Source organism: Callithrix jacchus, chromosome 4, assembly GCF_049354715.1.
Source record: "Callithrix jacchus isolate 240 chromosome 4, calJac240_pri, whole genome shotgun sequence".
Classification (NCBI taxonomy): domain Eukaryota; kingdom Metazoa; phylum Chordata; class Mammalia; order Primates; family Cebidae; genus Callithrix; species Callithrix jacchus.
Window position 1 is genome coordinate 137655039 of NC_133505.1, and position 15083 is coordinate 137670121.

The 15083-nt window shown below is 39.4% G+C and overlaps 1 protein-coding gene across 44 annotated transcripts in view; it reads right to left on the reverse strand.

Moving 5' to 3' along the window:
- Positions 1-15083, reverse strand: part of EPB41L2 (erythrocyte membrane protein band 4.1 like 2) — a 225724-nt gene that overhangs the window by 153570 nt on the left and 57071 nt on the right. For 5 of the 44 annotated variants that reach the window (XM_078370102.1, XM_035296713.3, XM_078370097.1 and 2 more), the window contains exon 1: positions 12984-13093. The exons of 38 other annotated variants lie outside the window; for them this stretch is intronic. The gene's annotated coding sequence lies outside the window, so the exon portion shown is untranslated. Of the gene's footprint in view, positions 1-12983; positions 13094-15083 lie in introns of those variants that run through there. One more of the 44 variants, XM_035296701.3, reaches the window with a different exon arrangement.

The window sequence follows — 15083 nt, forward strand, 5'->3', positions numbered from 1 at the left end:
TAAATAAATGTTCTGAGAAGATACATTTGGGCACCTAGAATCAGGAAGGGTAGTCAGTAGATGGAGGGAAGCGCAGTCAGAAACATAAATAGGCTCAGGCGGGATACATGCAGCGGCTCACACCTGTAATCCCAATATTTTGGGAGGCCTAGGAAGGAGGACTGCTTGAGCCTAGGGCTTGAAGACCAGCCTGGGCAATATGGTGAGATCCCTGTCTCTACAAAAAAAAATTAAAACTTAGCTGAGTGTGGGTGATACATGTCTGTGGTCCCAGCTACTTGGGAGGCTGAGGAGGAAAAACTGCTTGCACCAGGAGGTTGAAGCTGCAGTGAGCCCTGATTGGGCTACTATACTCCAGCCCGAGTGACAGAGCAAGACCTTGTCTCAAAAATAAATAATAAATAGGCTCAGGTGGAAGTAGCAGACATAAAATCAAAGAATAGGTATTAAACACGTTTTAGAGAAAATAATCTACAGGAGTTGAATTCTAAATAGCAGATAAAAAAGAATCACTAAAAAATAATGCCAAGAATCAAGCCTGGAAAACTAGAAGACTGCAAGGCTCTAGACCTTTCAAGCATACTGAGTTTGAAGTGATGTAACACCTCAGTTCCTAGAGAAGATTACAGAAATCAAGAGTAAAGATGGTAATTTAGGAGTCACCCCAGAGGTATTAGAGAATAACTCGATCCTATCAATTGCTACTAGTATTAATCTTAAAACTTTTTTCCAAACAAGTGACTATTTCCGAAAAGTTTTAGTAATACAAAAATAGAGAAAAAGCACCTTAAAGTCAGGCTTTCCTGAGTGTGGCGGGGGAGACTATAGCAGGGCATCCAAAGAGACTAGAAATACATAAGAGTCTGCAAACAAGAATCACACCTAAGGCGCTCTAAGAACTAAATGTGGTGGACCAAGTCTACCTTCTTAAGAAGGTACAGTCACCTACATGTGTCTAAATATTTGGAGGAAAATCTCAGTGGCAAACTAACCTACCCGCTACAACACTAGCTACAAACCAGCTCAACAGGCAAGCTACGTGCTAAGAATAAAGGACAGGAGAGTGGGCGCAGTGACTCATGCCTGTAATGCCAGTACTTTGGGAGGCCAAGGCAGGAGGATCACCTGAGGTAAGGAGTTTGAAACCAGCCTGACCAACATGGTGACACCTCATCTTACTAAACATACAAAAATGTTAGTCCCAGCTACTCAGGCGGCTGTGGTGGGAGAATTGCTTCAACCCAGGAGGCAGAGGTTGCAGTGAGCCAAGATCACACCACCGCACTCTAGCCTGGGAGACAGAATGAGACTCCGTCTCAAAAACAAACAAACAAAAAGAATGAAGGACAGGAAGTCCAGTATCAGATCATTCATTGATCATTCGCTCATTCAGCAAATAACTATTGGTAGCCCATTAAATGCCAGATAACTGTGGACACAGATGTGATAAGTACCTTAGATACACATACCTAAATAGGGATTCTTCTGAACCCCAATTGACTCTCATTTGCCTTTCTCCCCTATCCCGTTGTAAGCTCCACAAGGCTGTATAATGTTTAAAATAAAATATAAGGTTGATAAATAGGTAGTCATAGCCTATGTTCTCTCTCCCCCAAAGAGAAGTATGCCTTTAAAATTTCATTTTCAACACAGATTGACTGATTTATTCTGGAATGGGCTGAAGAGAGAGGGAAAAAAAAAAGAGTCAGGCACAGTGGCTCATGCCTGTAATCACAGCACTTTGGTAGGCCAAGGTAGGAGGATCACCCGAGGTTAGCAGTTCAAGACCAGCCTGGCCAAAATGGTGAAACCCCATCTGTATTAAAAGTACAAAAATTAGGCAGATATCGTGGGAGGAGCATGTATCCCAGCTACTCAGGAGGCTGAAGCAGGAGAATCGCTTGAACCCAGGAGGCAGAAGTTCCAGTGAGTCAAGATCTGCCACTGCACTCCAGCTGGGTGACAAGAATGAAACTCCATCTCAAAAAAAAAAAAAACAGCTGCTAAAAGAACTGCGAGAGTTTATATCTAGTGGGAGAGGAACTGGTTTAAGGGAGAGAGTTTTAGGTCTGCTCTATACTGTGATGAAGAACGAAAAAAGGTAAGTTGATGAGAATTTTTCTTAAGTTTGGCTGTTTTAGAGACCAGAGTAAAAACTTCAATGGTTTTTCAATTCTTTGTCAATGTTGGGATCTGTATTTCTTTGGTTACCAAAATTAAAACTAGGCCCTGAGTGAGCTCATCTTTGTGCGAGTTACAATATCTTAATAAGGAAAGTGTCAGTGGAATAAAGTGGCTAAATTCAAGAAATATTCAATTAGTAGAATAGTAAGAAGGTATATGGCCAAAGACACTCGGGAATAAAAGAGAGAGACAGAAAGCTAAAGAAAGAACAATTAGAAATGGGACAGCAAACCCATTCAACTGAAATAGTTAACAAGGAAGGCATAGTCGCTTTCGGAGGCAAGTTAATGAGTTCAATTTAGACTGGGTAACAACAACATAAAAACATATAACTAATAAAAGCCGGTAGTGAATTGGCCATGTTCAGTGCCTCACACCTGTAATCCCTGCATTTCGGAAAACCAAGGCAGGCAGATCACCTGAAGTCAGGAGTTTGAGACCAGCCCGGCTAAAATGGCAAAGCCCTGCCTTTACTGAAAATACAAAAATTAGCTGAGTGTGGTGGTGCGGGCTTATAAGTCCAGCTACTTAGGAGGCTGAGGCAGGAGAATGTCTGGAACCAGGGAGGCAGAGGTTGCAGTGAACCAAGGTTGCACGGTTGCACTCGGGACTGGGCAACAAAGCAAAACTCTGTCTCATAAAATAAAAAGCCAATAGTGGAGACAAAACAAAGTCAGAGAAAAATATATCTAGAGGAAGACTCTAAAAGAGAAAAAGACTAGATGAGAGAAACATATAAACATACAGCAAGTACCCAATATATCAATAATTAATGTAAATGGTCTCAAGAAATGAATTAAAAGGCAGAGATTGTCAGATTGATTTAAAAAGCAAGAATCAATTCTAGTCTATGTACAAGAAACCTACTTTAAAGATAAAAATAGGGAAAAAGAGAGATGGTATGAAGAAGTAAATTGTGATATTCAGAATTAACTTGAATGGTAAAATAAAGAGATAGCCCTAAACAGCAAAAATAAAGTGCTTTGTTTAGTGCAAAAGTGAAGGAAAAGTCTGTAAAGTCTAGACAAAGATCTCATAATAATACAAATGAGTGTGGTTGGTATACTATGCTGAGGACATACAATTAAATGTTCTAAAGGTGCTTATAAACCTTATTAATTATACAGGTAAATTTTTGTTACCAAACAGTACGATCTTGATTCAACTCCATGACTTGGAAGTACCAGCAGTTCTGAACCTAAAATACATCAATATTGTGGCTGTTATACTCCTTTTCTACCCTGATTTCCACTTTCCACATCTACCAGGTTAGTAATGTGTACCCTCACAGCTGTGTCCTCTTCCACAAACACAATACTCAATGGTAGTCATATGGGGGGCAAGTAGCTTAAGAAATCAGTGTGGTATTTACAGGGGCTTTACAGTTTATAGAGCCTTTTCCCTTTCCCAGTCATATCTAACTTAAGAGGCTTTCAACATGTCTAATTCATGTTTGGTACAATAGAAAGCTCTTACTCTTAGGCATCCATATTTTACTTGGAGTAGCTTCATAAATCTAATCCTACAGTATATTTGTTACTTGGCACTCAAAACACATTCATTAAATCAGCAATGCCCAATATTATTTGAACTCCATCACATATCTACTTCTTTATTTTTTTACCTTTAAGATCTGTTGGACTTAATATAGTTATGTCTTTGTACTAGTTTTTAAAGTTTAAAACCATGGCCGAAAATGTTCAATAAACATTTGGAGGTGTTCTGCTAATTTTTAGGAAAGGTGTCCCCAACCTGAATATACATATGTGCTTAACATGTTATCTTTGCCTCTTCAGAAAGATTTGGTCATTGTAGAAGAAAAGTATAAAAAATATTTTTTCAAGCTTTTATTTTGAGAAGACTGTGAAAAGTTCACATCCACGGTTATAATTTGTTTCTCTTGGATCTAAACATACACCCACCCATTGGCTTCAGAAAAGTACTTGGATAGAAATCCTAGGAGAGTGATACTTCCTGGAAGTTTCAGTTGGGGGAGAAAAATAAATGAAAGAAAGAAAGAAAATCTTTCTATGGAGGGACAGCCAGTAGCGAATAATACAAATGTTGAGTTAATACCAATTTGTAAAAATCTATTCTTACACAAAACATACATTCATTGACTCCACACATTTCTTGATTAACTATAAGGGTGATTTGCAAAATGATTCTCACTCTCACACATTTGATATATGGTAAGATTCTGTTAAATATTAAGCAAAATGGTTCAGTGTGAAAAGTTTATGTATCCACAGTTTTCCTGGGTAAATTCTTACGACCAGCATCCTTCTCTTTACCACTAAATTGCTGCTGACTGGCTGTCACTCAAGCAATCGGATTCCTAGGGGAAATCCCTAGGGGATTCCTTATATCCATACGCACCTCAGCCTAACACAGTAGGCTTGTAGTAAGTAGTCAATGCAACATCTTATGAGTTAATCAATAATTGCATGTAATTCACTAAGTGATGTATAGCTACAAACCAAACCCCAGTAAAACAAACAAAAAATGAACTCAGTATAGCCATCATTCCTCATCCTTTCCTCACTCTCCATGGGGACTCACCTTGTGTCCGTTCTCTGTATGTATTTCTACTACTGAAATTACCAATTCAAATTTTTTTTTTGAGACAGAGTCTCACTCCGTCACCATGCTGGAGTGCAGTAGTGCAATCTCTGCTCACTGCAATGCACACCTCCAGGTTCAAGCAATTCTCCGGCCTCAGCTTCCCAAGTAGCTGGAACTATAGGCACATACATGCCACCATGCCCAGATAATTTTTGTATTTTTTAGCGGATAATTTTTGCATTTTTGTATTTTTTAGCAGGGTTTTACCATGTTAGCCAACATGGTCTCGATCTCTTGACCTCTATCTGCCTTCCTCGGCCTCCCAAAGTCTGGAATTATAGGCGTGTGCCACTGCATCTGGCCCCAATTTGAATTCTTAGTATCAGTCTGTCTTACTGTAAACTTAGCAGTTCAGTCTTCTTACTCACCTTTGAATCCCTAGCCTGGCACACAGTAAGACAGGGCACAAATTCATTTCATAATAAGGAAAAACAAATACCAAAGATAGCTCCTTAAATCAGTATTCCCAATCTTTGTGTTATTTTACAGTGGTAAGCATAATGAACTTAACTGGTAACAACGAAATTCACTATCACAAACATTTGATCCTAGTCACCTTTACAATAAATACCCCAAAAATGTATATATACCACCAGGAGCTACACAGAGAAAAATACAGGATCATTACAGGACCCAGAAATGACATCAGCAGCTATAGATTAAAAAATATAGATAAAGAAATGAGGCTTCCTTGGCCCAGGGAAATTAGGTAATTCTCTAGGAAACCTAGCATATAATATTTCTAAAACACAGATAGTTATAATTGTCTCTTCTTTTAAAACTAATAATAATTTTAGAAAAGGTTTCTAGTGGATCCCAAAGGGCCTACAAGGTGAAGACCAGACTCTTCAGAATAACCTCCTGGGTTTGCACGGGCTGGCTGCAACCCAGCTTTGCAACCTGTCTTCTGCTTACACCCCTGAACTCTAGCTACACCACAGCCTCCTCAACATGAAATGAAACTTCATGCTTCCAAGTCTTTGCTAATGCTGACTCTCATCTTTGTAGACTCTCCACTTCCCGTATCTACACTTAAAAAATTTTTTTAAAACACCAACTCAAGCTTCCCATAAGGTTAAAAATAGGCAGTATATGACTGACCAAACCTAACAGTAGCTCTTACTGATTTTAAGCCACAGTACAACTGGAATAAAACTTGGGGTTGGGAGAAATGTAATAAAGTTATTTGTGAGTTTATGGTACACACATTCACAAATCATAAGGCTGTGAAGGAGACATCTGGTAGATGGCAAACCAAACCAGCAGGGAGTCTCTACCACTCCAGCAAAATCCACTGGCAGAATAAGCAGGAGGCCAAGGATTTAAAAGTCAGACTAAAATGGGCTAAGAGTAATGTAGCACCTTTTCCATAATGACCCTGAGGTTTAACACAGCACGTGAAGGAAATCCTCCCAGTGGACAGAACCAGGGGCAGTTAGATCTGATCAGAAATCACACTTCAAGGACAAGCTGAGACCCAGAACAATCACTGTCCGCACTTACTTGATCATCCACCCACGAGCCACACAACTGATGACCTACAGAACGGGATAGGACTATGCAACAGGAGAGGGCAAGGCAGAGCATATCCTGGGGGAAACCTAATACTGGGCTAACCACTCACACATGGGCTGGATAGAAACGGAACCAGAGGAATGAACAGCACCTGCAGACTGCATTCTATGAGAAAACACAGGGCCTCCAATGCAACAGGTCAACTGGACTTTGTACAGTCTGCCCCAGGTGACAGAAGGACTGTGTGTGCAGTTGTACCTATAAAAGCTGACTGTGACAGACGAGAATGTATCTATGACTACATTCGCTGAAAGAATATACATGTTTATATATTACACTTAAACAAATAGAATAGTGTATTTATCATGAAAAAAATAAATAAATCTTGGGGCCCCCAATCACTAAGCCAACAGAAAAGGTCAAGGTGGGAACTGCTTAGGGCAAACCTGACTCCCAATCTTTTCAAAGTCACACCTCTGCTCAGAGATAAATGCATATCAGATTGCCTTCTTTGGAGAGGCCAATCAAAAACTCAAAAGAATACAACCATTTGTCTCTTCTCTACCTATGACTGGGAATCCCCCTCCCCACTTTGAGTTGTCCCGCCTTTCCAGACCCAACCTATGTGCACCTTACATATATTAACTGATGTCTTATGTCTCTCTAAAATATATAAAACAGGCCAGGCACAGTGGCTCACTCCGGTAACCCCAGCACTTTGGTAGGCCGAGGTGGGCAAATCACCTGACGTCAGGAATTCGAGTCCAGCCTGGCCAACTTGGTGACCCCCCATCTCTACTAAAAAACACGAAAATTTGCCAGGCAGGCATAGTGGCATATGCCTATAATCCCAGCTACCCAGGAGGCTGAGGCAGAAGAATCGCTTGAACCCAGGAGGCGGAGGTTGCAGTGAGCCAAGATCGCATGTACTCCAGCCTGGGCAACAGAGTGAGACTCTTTCAAAAATAATAATAAAATAAAATAAAATGTATAAAACCAAACTGTGCTCTGACCACTATGGGCACATGTCCTCAGGACCTTCTGAGGCTGTGTCATGAGTGCACATCTTTAACCTTGGCAAAACAAACTTTCTAAACTGACTAAGACCTGTCTCAGATATTCAGGGTTCATAGTCCATACTATATATTGGACCAAAAAGGTAAAATGTAGTGCTCATAAAAATTAACTTAGCTGGTACACCTAACTTCCCCCTTGTCATGATCTGCCTGATCCCTTCCTCCTCCTATGGTCAACCTCACTCTAGACTAGTTTTGTTCAAGCAGTCTGAGTTCAGCTATAATTTGGAACTCTGTCATATCCTCCTTCCCAATCCCTTTCTAGCTCCTCCCATTGCCCCTAAAATTCCAGGTTAACCATATTGGAACACATAAATTCAACAGCACAGTTATAAGAGAAGGAAATTTGTTTTTCCTGCTTTATTACCTGTATATCTAAAGTAAATATTCTTCCCATCGGACTTCAGAGTAATAAGGGAGCCAGAGACACTTTGCCTCTTCCGTGGAGAGGGACTGGCCCCAGTATTTGAGTCTCCTTGGAGGATTTCCTCTCACTTAGACCCCTTAGTTACAAAAAAAATCCATACAAAGAGTTTGTTTCTGCCATCAAGTTTACTGTAACAGGAGCTCTCCTGTACCAATTGTATATTTATCTTTGAAAGAAACAGATGCAATGACATGACCAAGAGCTTGGAATCATTCTATACAATCCCAACTGATTCCCAGACACAAACAAATACTGGAACCTCTGTGTACCTCTGCCCCAGATGACAAGAGTCAGGCCAGCACAGAATCAGCTCTTGTTGGAAATCAGTGAGCCAGCTCTCCGGGACAGGTCAGGGCTTTTGTGATCAGATGTTTACTTGCTTCAAAGCCTTCTTAAGAGTCATCATATAGACTTGTTACACTTATATGATCCTGGAAAATATCCGAAATGACTAGCTTATCTCTTTCTGACAACACCTTCTGTAGGCAACAAATGTACACACTGTCTACAAACTGTGGACTTTCAAATGAGTCCATCTAATGAATGAATGATTGCCCGACAGATTAATACTTCCGAATTTAAGTTCTCCTACCTTAAGAATTTATGGTGAAGCATCACCCTATTTTGCCAAGGGAAAACAACCAAATGTAAAAGTATAATGCTGTCTTTTTAACCTATGTGAAACATTCAAAGACAAGAGACTGGAAATGTTCAACTAAAATGGTAACGGTAAATTATTCCTGAAATGTGGGCACCGGGAAATTTTGCTTTATTTGCATTTTTCTGTTACCAAGTTTTCTGCACTGAACATACGTTATAATTTTCAAAAATTTAAAGTCCATTAAAATTTTTAAAAATAGGATTTTCTCCCTTTAGTTCTATACTCCTCCTTAACAGTTTTAAGGGCAGTACAAAATAGGATGACTAAGTCCAAGCGAAGTTATAATAAACTGGTATTGTGCCATGTGGTATAGATTTACCAAAAACACAGAGGTACATTCATACAATTCCTCTTTGAGCTTGGCACTATATACAAGAAATCACTGGACTCCAAGAAGCTTTCAGACACTGTTACATCAGAGGACTTTTCTTTAAGTTAGATTTTAACTGGGTTTAAAAGAATGAAAGGAATTTCCTGGATTTTATCACAGCAATTTCCCAGCAGACTTTTCCCCTAGTTCTTAATACAAGGATTAAAGTCATTTAGCAAATTAGAGAGTGTACTAGCCACTTAAAATGCTATTAAGATCATGTAAATTAAGAGGTCTTTAAAAAGCAATACACATCAACAAAAGACTTAAGAGTTCCTGCTCAGAAGTTGTTTTAACAGTTTCCTATGAAGTAGTCTAAAAGCATCAACCAACCATCTGAGGTCACATCTAAGTGCAGTGGGGGATCTACTTTCAGACCACACAGAGCTACCAAGGGATCAGGGAACACATATCTACATGAAGTCAAAAAAGGCCTTTCTTTGTTATATGACAAGTATTACTGTCAGATTTTCTCCACGACTTCATTAAAATATCAAGCACAATACATGCACAATTTAACACAGCACAAGGCGGACAGGGACATATTTTTCAGGACTGCAAAATGGCATCTGCAGAATGTCTCAAAGGAGTAACAAAGGCACTTCTTTAGCCCTAACAAAGAGAACAATGTTTCCAGTAGGACACTACAGGACTATTGCATTTCAGGGGGGAAAGGCAGTGAAAATTAACACAAAACAGAGCTTAACATGGAGAACAACAGTCTGTAAGGAAGAATTAAAAGAAAGTATTGAGGACACAAGTTTCACTCATTATTGTATATGAGAGCACCTAATGTTTTAAAAATCAAATAATTGCAAATGTTAAATTTGCAAGTAAAACTATAACTAAAAAATAAAAAATAAAATTACTTATCAGAATTAAGTTTGGATTAATAAGCACTGCATTTCTATAATTCTTGTTAAAGTAGTTTCTAAACAAGCAATAACAGTATTATGATAAGTAATCTACATGTATCATTTCATTTAATTTCTCATGACCACTCTATGAGAAATGTACTACCAATAACTGCATTTTACAGGTAAAGAAATTGAGGCTTAGAGATATAACATAGCTTAGCAACAGGCAGATCTGGGTTTCAATTCCAACTCCTTCACTTAATAGCTATGAGGCTTTTACTTTCTTTCCAAGATACTTTGAATTCCAAGACTATCAACATCAAATAATTTTCATATGGATAAAGGACAAATTCTTTTCAAAAATGGAATAAGAACTTTCCTATAACACCATACAAAAATGAAACTGGTTGCTTAATTAATTGGGGGTTCGGGAAAATTGGGATATACCCAACCATGATCAACCAAGTAACACTTTCAAAACAGAGTTAAGAGAGTAGCTTAAGAAATGCCTTACAAAAAAATAAAGAGAAGTAATGATCAAAGTTAGGATTAATTACAAAATAAATATCCTGTCTGAATATATTGGATGGGGAAAGATATAAACTGATTGTTCCTCACTTTATCTGAGGTTTATGTGCTTAGTTATCTGCAGCGGACAGTACTCTAAAAAACTATTTGATGACTTCTGTATTGTGAAAAAAAACTTCAGTCATAGTTACACACAGTAGACTCTGCTTAGAGTAAATGAAACCTGTAAATAAGTTACCTACGGGTAAATTTTTCTCCCTCTATTTGTTTCATAAACTGTTAATCCTACTGCGAATCCCAGAACACTGTTAACCAACTAATCTTCCTAAACTCCAGGTCTGATCATGTCACTCATCTTTGTGGGAAATCTCAGTGACTCTACTGAGTACAGAAAGTAAACCCAGCAAGCAATTCTTCTACCTGGAATAGAATCCTCCACCCTCTGGCCTAACTCTCCTTTCCAGCCTTTCTACTACTCAGTTCTGCCCAGGATGAATGCTATCATTCTGGAGGTAAAAGCCACTGTCTCCAGGTTCAATCGTCAAGCCACTTCTCAAAAGACACCACCCAAGTAGAATGCCCGTAATCACAACCACCACCATAGAGTCTAGTTACCAGGCTATGACTCTGCCAGACTTCCCTGCCTACCCTGGCTCAATGCTGTTCTTCCCTCTCCCAGATCCCACAGCATCTCCTCCCCCTCTTTCAGAGCTCAGCACCTTCCTACACTCTAGGCCCAATGCGCCCATCTCACCCACCTTAGCAAACAAGACTGTCTTACTTATCTCCGTAAACACCCCAGCAACCGAATATAACCTTTTGCACAAAGTTCTACTTAATATGTCTTGGGCAGAAAGAAATAATAAGAAGAAAAATCCAGTACACCTAAGTTTTCAAACTATTCTAGGCATTATAATCTTACTTTTCTATTATCCAAGATAATCACCTTCATGATTCAATAAAGTTATTATAATATTAGGTCAAATAGCATTCTATTACAACAACTATTATTTTGGCACATTCACAGTAAGAAATATCATGCCGGGCGTGGTGGCTCACACCTATAATCCCAGCACTTTGGGAGGCCGAGGATGGTGGATCACGAGGTCAAGAGATCAAGGCTATCCTGGTCAATAAGGTGAAACCCTGTCTCTACTAAAAATACAAAAATTAGCTGGGCATAATGGTGCGCACCTGTAATCCCAGCTACTCGGGAGGCTGAGGCAGAAGAATTGATTGAACCCAGAAGGCGGAGGTTGCAGCGAGCCGAGATCGTGTCATTGCACTCCAGTCTGGGTAACAACAGCAAAACTCAATCTCAATTAAAAAAAAAAAGAAATTTCATGCTGTCTTTTAAGATTCATATTAAGAAAATGTGGGAAGCACGGTATTTACTATCTTCACCCTGCATGAATACTTCTCATGAATTAAGATTGGCCTACTGGGTCACTAGCTTCAAAAAGATAACCAATTGTAAGAAAAGCAAGAAGAAACTAGAAATGTCTCTAGAACACATGCTAAAATTAATTGAGGGGTATACAATCCTCCTGAATCCTATTAATTTTAGATCTGGAAGGGACACAAGATAATAACTTAGCCAACCCTTTATTTTGCAGATATTAGAGAATCAAAGAAATTTTAGACTGAGCTAATTGACTGAAAGATCCATTGTTTGTTTGTTTGTTTGTTTGTTTTTTGAGATGGAGTTTCGCTCTTGTTACCCAGGCTGAAGTGCAATGGCGCGATCTCGGCTCACTGCAACCTCCGCCTCCTGGTTTCAGGCAATTCTCCTGCCTCGGCCTCCTGAGTAGCTGACATTACAGGCACGCGCCACCATGCCCAGGTAATTTTTTGTATTTTTAGTAGAGACGGAATTTCACCATGTTGACTAAGATGGTCTCGATCTCTTGACCTCGGGATCCAACCGCCTCGACCTCCCAAAGTACGGGGATTACAGGCTTGAGCCACCGGGCCCGGCGAAAGATCAGTTTTTTAGAATATTCTGAGCAAAGGTAGAAACCTAACCTTCTGGCAAAAAATAGTTGCTGGTTATTTCTCATTTGCATAAACATGTTAAATCAACCAGGCAATGAGCTGAGATCAATTACGTGATAAGCTCGTGATCCTGAATTTGCCCCTCAGTGTTTTCTCAAATGGGGTTCATTTTTGCCAAAAATACTTTCCTCTTTTTAACTTTGTTTTCCCAATGTACCTCTCAATGTGACCTTCCAATTCCCTATAGAGGTAAATACAGTATAAAAATGTGGAATAGTGGCTTTTTTTTTTAATACAGGCATCACTAAAATCTCTCATCCCTGTATAACATTTACGAGACTGGGGTAAGGAGGATCTTCTTCCTCACTCATCAAGTTGGTACTAAAATCGCAGCAGAAAACAGGAACATGGAATGGCTGGAAAAGTAAAGGCCGCCTATCCAGGAAAGCTCACAACTGAGGCATAAGACAAGAAATCCACTATTAGGTTTTTCTTCTGCAACTCCTCAAATATAATCTGTAACAGTTACATATAACTTTTAGGAAGAAAAATACAAGCTGTCTTCCAGGAAATCTGGCCAACCCAACTACCAAAAATCCAAATCTATACCATGTATCAACCAGTTAATAGCACCCTATGAAACAGAATTCACAGATACTCCTTCTGTTTGGGGAGAATAACACAGTATATAACAGAAATACCACTTGCCCCACAACAGAGCATCCCAAGGAAAACACCAACTCACATTTATCAGTAATAAATTCACTGGGTAAATCATAGATCTCCTCAGAACTCACATCTGCAGCCGGGGCTGTGATCGCTGCTACCACCTCGCTTGCTGGTACCGTGCAATCCAAGGACGCCTGGATTAGGATAAACACCTTAAGTACAGTGCTGACACAATCCAGTCCTAGCGCTTAAGTCAGAGGCAGCCCAGCCCTGGGTCAGGAAATAATGAGACTGATAATAGAGCCCAAAGGTAAACACAAATATCTTTAGGAAGCAGAGCTGCTTTTCCAATCATGAAATTAATTCCCAAATTATTTTACTCTTTGTTTCAGAACCAAGCAAAAACAGATGAGAAACGATTCCAAATGATCTGGAGAGAATGCAGCTCCATTATTACTTAAATATAACAAATAACAAACAAAACTACCCAAGAGAAATGAGATCCCACTCTAGCAACACAAGAAGCTTTCTGCCACGTATATCACAACTATACACTTCTCTTTTTTGAGAAGAGAGTGTACCTGTGTGCGTACACACTATCACTCAAGTGTGCTTAGACTACAAAGTGGTGTGGCTGCTTCTCCGCGAAGCTCATGGAATCAATCACACCTATGTCCTAACACTTCCATGGTGAACAAGTTAAGGGACAGGGAGAGCTCCAATGCCTACTCTGAGGCAAGCAGCTGAGAGAGAGAGAGAGAGAGAGAGAGAGAGACATAGGGAGAGAGACATAGAGAGAGAGCAGAGAGAGAGAGTGAGATTGAAAGGGAAAGAGAAAACGAGAAAGAGAGTGTGTAAGCATGAGCAGGCATGTACAAGCAAGCAGTCAGTCAGAACAGAGATTCTTATATTACACTGAACAAACTTTTTGGTATAACACTATAGAACAAGTACAGTACAGCATTATAAGAAGTGCAGAGTGCTGGCAGAAAAAATGAATTCTTTTTTTTAGTTCTGTTTCTTCCTACTCTAGCCACTCAAGCTAGTTTCTGTCATCTTTCTCCAACACTTAAGCTGTCATCTCTACTGGAGCTTCCCCACCCACCCCATGCATTTGAAAACCTTCTGGAAAAGAACCAAAAGTATAATCAACTTTGCAAAATGACATTCAGATTTAGTCCCCACCCTAATATTTGGCTGTTTATCCCGTGTATTTCTTGATCTCTTTCCATTCTTTCTTCCTTTCCTTCTTTCCCTACCTATAATTAGATCCTGGCAACAAATGTTACTTCCTTGTTTTTCCCTGCTCTCCTAAGACTTACAGAACGAAGTTTCTCCATTGCCCCCACGCCAGCTTCACTTTTTCCCTCAAGATAAAGAAAGCCAAGAAATGCACAAAATCGTCAGTAAGTCTTTAGGATGCCAAATTTAATATTCTAAAGATTTCTGTGGAAGAATTATTCCAAGCAAAACAAAAACTAATGATTCTCCATCATCTATTTGTCAGTCATTCCTTCTCATCTCACCAAATTACCCTGAGCCATCATATATATATTTTTCAAGATTTAGACTAAGATCAAATGGAAACAAAGCTGACTCTAAAGCCATAATGACTGCCTCAAAAAGAACTTTACCTGTTGACTGAAAGTGTGCCAATCATGCCAGACTTGCTTATTCTTTAGAGGTACTCCTTCAATCATCAGTGCCAGAACAACCATAAACTCACAAAGAGAAGAGACCTTGTCCTCAAATTATCCCCAAATGCACTCAGAACATTTTTAACAAGTCATAGCAATAATACTGAGAACCTGCAAGACTCTGCTAGCACTATGGAGTCAAGGGAAAGTGAAGAAAAGAAAGAAGAAGAAAGAAGGGGAACGGCAGAACAAAAGCCTTGTCCCTGAGGAGCTGATAACCTAGTCCGATAACAGAGACAATGGGAAGTTAACATTAATAAACGGGTTTCACGGCGACATTAGAACAAATGCCATAAGACTGTGTGTGAGCAACTGCTAAAGGAATTACACAGCTACACATTCCTATGGGAATTCAGCAAACTGAAGCCAATACATTCCAGAGTAAAAGGAATTTGGCATGTGAAATGATAGTTAGTTTGGCAAAACCATTTAAAAAGTTTTAATGGATTTATTGGTTTTCATATAGCAGAAGAAAAATA